The sequence below is a fragment of the Panthera uncia genome (assembly GCF_023721935.1).
Source record: "Panthera uncia isolate 11264 chromosome B3 unlocalized genomic scaffold, Puncia_PCG_1.0 HiC_scaffold_1, whole genome shotgun sequence".
Lineage (NCBI taxonomy): Eukaryota > Metazoa > Chordata > Mammalia > Carnivora > Felidae > Panthera > Panthera uncia.
Window position 1 is genome coordinate 94556840 of NW_026057582.1, and position 8797 is coordinate 94565636.

An 8797-nucleotide genomic window follows, 5' to 3' on the forward strand; every position below is an offset into this window, starting at 1 on the left:
GCCAATAAACGTACCTCTGAAGCAATTAACATGCTTATGCAAACTGTTTGACATATGAAGTAATGATATCCTTTAGAATATTTGTAATGTTGTGTTATGACCTCTTTGACTTTCATTTTAAAATAATTTTTGCTTTTGAACAATTAAAAATTAAATCAAATCTAGAGATGGTTCTCATGCAAGAGTCATCTCCAAATGCTATAAAAAAGACATGCCATGCACATTTTGATTGCCTTATAAAAGTGCCAATTATAAAAGCATATTAAAAAGTAAAAAAAAATAGCAAAGAAAATGTTCTTCCATGATTTTAAATAGGTTTAATTTTTTAATTTTTAAAAAATTTTTAATTCTAGTGTAATTTAACATACAATGTTACATTTGTTTCAGGTGTGCAATACAGTGATTCAACAATTCTGTACATTACTCAGTGCTCATTAGGAGAAATGTGTGCTTAATCCCCTTAACCTATTTCACCCATCCCCCCACCCACCTCTCCTCAGGTGACCATCAGTTTGTTCTGTAAATTTAAGAATATGTTTTTTTGTTTGTTTGTCCCTCTATTTTTTTTAAATGTTTGTTTATTTTTGAGAGAGAGAGAGAGTAGGAGAGAGGTAGAGAGAGAGGGAGAGGCTCTAGGCTCTGAGCTGTCAGCACAGAACCCAATGCGGGGCTCTAACTGGCAAACCTTGACATCATGACCTGAACCGAAGTCAGATACTTAACTGACTGAGCCACCCAGGCACCCCTGTTTGTCTCTTTTTTTCTTTGTTTTGCCTCTTAAATTGCAGATATGAATGAAATCATGTTATATTTGTGTTTCTCTTGAGTTATTTCACTTAGCATTAGATCCATCCATGTTGTTGAACTTGGCAGGATTTCACTCTTTTTTATGGCTGAGTAATATTCTTTTATATCACATTTTCTTTATCCATTCTTCTATAGATGGACACTTGAGTTGCTTCCATGTCTTGGCTATTGTAAGTAATGCAGTAAATGTAGGGGTACATATATCTTTTTTAATTAATGGTTTCATTTTCTTTGCGTAAATACCCAATAATGGAATTACTTGATCATAGGATAGATCTATTTTTAACTTTTTGAGGAACCTCCATACTGTTTTCCACATTGGCTACACCAGTTTGTGTTTTCACCAGCAGTGCACCAGGGTTCTTTTCTTCACATCCTTGTCAATGCTTGTTGTTTCTTGTGTCTTTGATCTTAGACATTCTGACAGGTGTCAGGTGATTTCTCATTGTAGTTTTGATTTGTGTTTCTCTGATGATGAGTGATGTTGAGCACATTTTCATGTGTCTGTTGGCCATCTGGATGTCTTCTTTGGAGAAATGTCTGTTCATGTCCTCTGCCCATTTTAATTGGATTAGTTTTATTAAAAGAATGTAGGAATAGTCTTTATGTTAATAGCTATTTATAGACTTTTAGTAAATCAGGAACTTTGTTCTTGTAGTTCTTTTAAATATACCAATGACTTTTTTGAAGTAAATCCTGATTTTTTTTAAATAAAAAAGATAAATACAGGTCACGTAATCTAATGTATAAAGTATGACAGAAAAATTTAAATTTCTTATGCTACATGTGTGTATGTGTATAATTTTTCTTTTTGGATTGTTTTTAGGCAACACATTTTATCAAGGGTGACTGGCATTTTTGTTTAAACCATACAGTTATCCCACAAAACTGAAATAGGGTTACTGTTAGAAAAAAAATAAACAGGACAAGTACTGTGCCCATTTTACAGATGGGGAAGTGACCCTTCGATCATAAATTGCTAGAAAGAGGTGAGGCTAGAAGTAAATTTCAGCCTCCGCTGAGAGATTTTCCAGTGCTCTCCCTGCTACATTTTTTTTTTGCTCGTCTTTTTCAGTTTTGGTTCAGCCACCCAAGGAAATAACCAGGAACAAAGCCAAGAACAAAAAGAGTCTGCAAATGTCATAATGAGAGCTCTGGATGAACAGTAATTTTACTCAGATCTGAGAATTAGAAAGCTGGCTGGAAAACTGTATTATGAAGATTGAGGAAACTAGATGGCAAATCACTGTTCATTCAGAATAAACTTTATTGACCAGTTACTTAAATTGCAAAGAAGTTAATTTGTGTTGCAGCAGCACCTTTGCAAGTATTTTCTGAAGAGCTGAAGAAAAAGCCCAATAGTGTTGGAACTGCATGTTTAGTTTTCAGAGAACTGTGGGCACAGCTTCAGAGGACACCTGCAGGTCAGCATTTTGGTGACAGCATGAAAGGGCTTTAGCTTCAGGAAGCTTCAGTGAGGTCAGCTGGGGGCTCTCCTGGGACCAAATACTGATCTCTGATTAGGATAACCCACTTTGCTCATGAAATGAGATTTCTAATGGGAATTAACCACAGCTTCTTTTTCCTATCTTTAAAAGCAAGCTGCTTTGTCATGCTTCCTTTACTGAAATCATCACACAAAAAAAGGGTTTTGAGAATTTTCTGCTTAAGACACTACAACAGATAATAGACAAAATAAGATGTAGGCGATTGCTCACTGGTCCCCTCCCAACACCATTGCCTCTTACTCCCCTTAGAGATTACCCAAATGTGTTTTAGGATAACAATGGCTTAGCTTTAATGTTCATGAATAAAACAACGACCCTGTAAGAGTCTGAATTTGGAAGGTAATAAAGAAACATATCAAGAGAGAAAAGAAACTTGGGGCTGAATTAGAAGTGCAATAGGAAAGAAGCAATCTTTCTTCTGTATAGCCCCAAGTAATGTTGGCCTTGTCAAATGCATCACAGGTTTTAAGTCACACTTCAGCAGCATCTGAGCCACAGTGAGGATTAAGCCCATCCTTTAAGGGCTGCATTAACTTCACCAAACCAGCTGGAGAAGTTGTGTGTGTGTGCAAATTTACATCTAATTGGTTTTGTTTGTTTGGCTCTGTGAAGGGGGAGAAGTAATACTTATTAAGTGTCTTAGTTCTTTTGAGCCTCAAAATAGCCAGGCCAGTTGGAGAGATTGCTGCTTACCCAAATTTCCGTGGATAGGGAATGTTAAGAGTTGAAAATTGTGTCCTGTCTGTACAGCTGTGTGCCATCCCTATCTCCATTGTCAAAGTGGTGATTTTAAATACCTGAAAATTTAAAAAGTTTCATCTTATACTGGGATCATAACTTCTGATTTGAAGACATTTGAAGTGGAATGCATGTAAATTTTGAAGAAGTTTTGCTCAGCCATCCGTCACTTTCGGTCACCTTAAGCCAGATTCACATGAATGAGAAATGATGTAGAGTGTCCTTTAGAGGATGAATAGAGGCTGCCAACTTCTTCATCGTCTTCCTTGGTCACAGTTTAGTTATCCAGTGGTGGGCATCTGCCTTAAGCTGCCAAATGGAGCTTTTAACCACCTGATTAGAACTTCTATAGTCAGTTTTCTCTGGTCATGGACATTGTGAGGTTTGAAAGTTAATTTTTGTCAACTTGCGATTAGAGTTCTGATCAATACATTCATTCATTTGGAAAGTATTCAGAAGACTTACGTTCTCAAAAAATCTTTCAGTAGCTTCCAATAAGCAGAGTATTCTGCATTTGTTACATAAAATCATAAAGGGACCCTGTTAAAATACAAATATTATTGAGAAGGACTGTACATCTAGTCTCTAACGTCTGTGATTTCTTTAACATTTATGATCTTTCCATTATCCATTCAGCCACCTCTTTGAGTCTTGTTAGAAAAGTCAGCACAGATCAATGTCGAAGGTAAAGAAAGTCCAGAAACAAACATTATAGGAGGTAGGGATAAGACACCTTTGGTGTGAAGATGCCCAGAATGTGTAAAACTGTGGGAAGTTAACCTTTGTAAAATGGGTATAAATAGTACTTAGCTTTGAGGGTTATATGAAGATTATTTGGGATAATACATTTTAAGGTATTGAATATGGCATCTAGTTCTTATTTTATGTTCAGCTAATGTCAGCTATTACTATTATAATAAAATATTAAAATATTTAACCTAATTGAATATGTTTTATTTATGAACTGCTTGAAAATTTTCCATTGTCTCATTGTTATTTTTTTATTATACAGATCTATATAAAATATGTTATTATCTTTGAGATTTGAAAGTCTGGAGATTATCTTTTCTATACTACTTTTGTTTATAATAGTTTTGTATATACCTAAGGTTATCATATTGCAATTCATTACTCTTGTGATCCAGAGTTCTTCTATTTGTGTTTGTATGTTTGTGTAACGATTAATTTTTTACTATGTCAGACATATTTTATATCTCATGACAGGGAATCAGAATTACTCATGCTGACAAGCCTTGATGACTTGTATGGCTCTTTGAAAAAAGACATGTCCACGCTTTTTTCACATTTCTACACTTTTCCACCATTTGATAATATAACGGAGTTAGCTGAGGCATAATTTATACTTGTTAAAAATCAATTTGGTGGTGATGGGCCACTCTTGTCCTCAAACTTTGTCCAGTCAAAATGTCCAAGAAATAGTTTTGGTGGAGAGGTGAGTGTAACATTTCTAAGGTCCCGATTTATGTACTAGTATGATCTTTACAAAGGTTATTTATTAAGCATTAAATAGTTTGGGCAACCTTTTCTCTACTCATGATGATATTACTATTGTAGTAATATAGTAGTAATGCAGACGACTTCCAGCCATTTTTAGTAGATGGCTTCTCATCTTCTTTTTTTTTTTTTTTTTGGAATACCCAGAGAATCTGGGAAGAACTATGTGTCTACAGCATCTTAGAAAACCCGTGTTATAAGAAAAGATGTAATGAAGAACCAGCAATTGACTTTTTTTAATGTAAAATGATGCAAATTTATTATCTTACCATAGGTGAATGCCAGCCTTGGAAAAGGGCAGGGCCACTGGTGGTAGATCTGGGTTGCAGGCTGTAACTTTGGGACCCTCAAAAATGAGGAATTTATTTCTTTTCACTTCTGACACCAACTATTATTGCTGTTTGCTTTGAAATACTCCCTCTTGGTTTCAGTCAGAGCCCTGCAAAAGCTGACAAGTACAGCGTATTTCTCAGTTTTTTGGGTGGACTCACAAGCAAAACTCTCAAAAGATAACTGCCTTTTTTGCATGAGATTCAATAGTTACTTTAATTTTCTTAAACCGAAAAGGGAGAGCCAAATGCCAGTTCACGTCTGTCATATGCCCTTTCATAGAGCTGTTGGTAAAGCAATTAAATGCATAAATGACAGAAATGATAGATATTGGTTCCATTATTGCTATTTCATGCAGACAGAGTTATATTTCCCCAAGATTAGATTTTTATGACAAGAATTTTTTTTTTGTAGTCATAATACAGAACTGTTATTTGTCAAAGAAGTAATATTTGTGTTTGGCTGTTGGTGAAATCTCAGAGGAAAAATTTCCAGACTCCATTTTACTTTTAAGAAGTACATAAACCTGAAGAGTAAGTTTTTTCTTTCAAAATAGGTTTTGTTTTCACTTTGAAAACCTCAGACTTCCACGAAGCATTATAATGTTTGGAATAAGCATATAAAATATTTCAGGGTACTGGGATTTATCTTTTTTCGTAACTCTGGGCAAAAATTCCTAGGGCAAGTCTGAGGATAGATTTTTTTTTTTTTCACTCTCCAACTTGCCTCGATGCTGAGGTCTGGGGGAAATGCTTTGGGTCCCCTGCATAGCCAAGGTTAAGTGTGCACAAGGCCAGTGGAGACCCTCATTGTTGTTACAGTGGGTAACAAAAGAGATTCACAGAGTGCTGAATTCTGGAAGGGACTATCCAAATCAACTACATAACGCTGTCATTTCTCAAATGGGAAACTGAAGTACAGGGAGATGAAGGGACCTGTCGAGGTCATCTGATCAGCTAGTGTCACGGTTGTGATCCAGGCAGACTCCCCATTTAGTGATTTTTTTTTTCTCAGTACTTTCCCAGGATCCTTTTTTACTTCAATTTTGATTTGCTTCCATTCCAGTCCATTCCAGTCCATTCCAGCTGGTCCCTGATATTGATGTGGGTGCTGTTTTGGCCTCAATCCTGCCCTCTGCCTGTATTCACTGAGTGGGATTTCCCCACCAGAAACCTTGGCATTCTCTGAGTCATTTGGATTTGGACTTACTTGTCCAGAAGTTTTAGTTCCTGGAGAACTTGAGAAGGACTCCTTCTCCAGTTGTTGGACTTTATTCCCCCTGCTGCTGCTCCACACCACCACAGCTTATTCAGGTACTACTTTCTGTCAGGCCTCATGCTTGGCACTTTATACAACTAGTTCATGTACTCCACACAACAGCCCTTTAATGTGGGCATTTTACCACCTTGCAGCTGAGGAGTCAAAGCTCAGGAATCAAATCTCATCCCCATCACCTTACAGTGGTAAGTGCAGACCGAGACTAAAACCGAGGAATATCCAAATCCCATTCTCTTTGCATGGCATTGTTCAGTTCCAGTCTGAAATGCTTAAGGCTCAGACTTTGAGTAACAAATTGTTGTAACTTGCACTGCTTCGGGGACTCTGTCTCCCATTTATCTGCTCTGTAAAACATCTTTATGTATTAACGCATGAGCCTTCTCTGTGTGGGCCCGTCTGATGCTAGGACTTCCTAGCTTTCTGATCTTAGAGCTCTGCCTTCCATATTCTGCCTTGTTATATGTTCTGGATGTGGGAATGGGAACAGTTAAATGTCACTCTACTGGCTGAAACAGCAACTTCCTGATTGAAACTCCAGCGGAAATTAGACCTTCCAAATGGCAAGATCATAGAATGCTCTGATATGTTTGATGAAACACTGTTGGATATTTCCACCCACTTCCCTACCTCCCACTTCTGCAGCTTAAGGGACAAATTCCATTTGTAACCATTTCACTTTCAAGAAGGCATCATGGTCAGAAAGGGTCTGTAGCAGGACTGGTTCCAAGAGCTGCCAAAGGACTTCCGCTGCCTTGGCAAGTTGTATCTACCTAGTGTGTGCCCTGCCTTGTTGCAGCTCCTTAGATTTAAAGATGCTTAGAAGGCTCTCATGTGATACCCTTACATTAAGTATTTCCAGGGAGGATACAATACTGCATGAATACAAAGGAGGGGAAAATATTCACTGAGTGCTTATTAGGTGCATAAAAGTATGCCATAAATTTTCACATGTATTACCAATTGATCCCTACGATAAGTGTATGAAGGATGGAATTTATTCACATTTTAGACAGACATTAAAAGTCTTATTTAGGCTCACATAACTAGAAATGGGTATCATTGGCATTTGAAGCTAGATGAGACTAACTTTATGTATATTACAAGGCTACCCTAAATACTCCAGAAGCTGGGCCCCAGGCTCCTGTCATCCTATCCACCATTACTCTCACTCTATGTGGGTTAGATGGGGACCCTGGCTTCGGAAATCCTAATACGAATCTTCACTAATCTTTGAAATTTTGATTTCCATTCATCAAAGAACGACAATTTACATTGTTACACAGAGACTAAATTACAACTCTATCATTCTCATTTTCCCCACCCCACTCAGTCACTGGACAGTTCTTGGTGAAGAATGATACTCCTTATTGCAGCGTGCCCCTTCTGCCTTGGCAAAGACCCAGCACATTCTTCCACCTGATGGTTTGATGAAAAACCAAGGTAATATCTGTTTTGTGTATATGTTGAGTCCCTAATGGAGAAGAATCCAACTGACTAGTGTAGCTGTCAAATCCTTCTTTTTCTGGATTGATAACTACAAACCTGAACTTGAAAAGAAAGTGAATCTATTCCTAACCATTGTGCACTCACTTGCTTGCTCTTTTTCTTTCTTTCTTTCTTTTCTCTTTCTCACACTCTCCCTGTCTCTCTCTCTCCCCTCTTCCCCAGCCGCTCATGCTTTCATCTCCTATGGCCAGCTCTACCCAACTCAGCAACATCTTGGCTGAATACATGGCCAGTATGCACTCAGTCTTCTTTTTAAAAGACATTCCTTCCTATGAGGCTGAAGACAGATTATTTATGTAATTTTATTGTTAAAATTCAGGTCACCTTTCTAAACTTGAATTTGTTTTTTTCTGAAAAACAAGGAGATTAAACTGAAAATATTTTAAGATTCAATGTCAAACTGGTTAAAATGAATCAATCTTTTTTTTTAATAAGTAGTGCTGTCTTTCTTTTTGTGATATTTATTTATTTTTGAGAGAGAGAGAGAGAGAGAGAGAGAGAGAGAGAGGCCATGAGTGGGGGAGAGGCAGAGAGAAGAGGGAGACACAGAATCTGAAGCAGACTCCAGGCTCTAAGCTGTCAGCACAGAGCTCGATGCAGCGCTCGAACCCATGAATTCTGAGCTGGTCAGACGTTTAACGGACTGAGCCACCCACATGCCCCATAAAATGAATGAATCTTAATGAGCATTTTTTAATTATCCTGCATAAGGTTTTAGTAATGGCCCTCACAAGCCACAGGTGACTTCTGTCCAGCACTATGAGGCAGGGATTTGTTGCCATTTCTCTCCAATTCTATCAGGGCAGAGCCTCCTTCTTTCCACCCCCTCCTTATTCACATCTCATTCTTTCTATAGTTCCCTTATTTGTTTCTCAGTCACCCACTACTTTACTCTCCCTCTGTCTTTAGGGTCTTACTAGGCAGGGGTTTCTGTCCCCAATTTTCCCTGACTCCCCAACTAAGACTGGTTCTGTCCATACTTGTTACAGATTTCATCAGACCATATTCAATTCAACAAATGTTTTTCTAGTGCCAGTCATGTGCAAGCCTGTGATGGTTGCTATGCTTTCATTCTAGGGATACAGCCTCACCAAGGAGCAAGTTTTGTAGAAAGA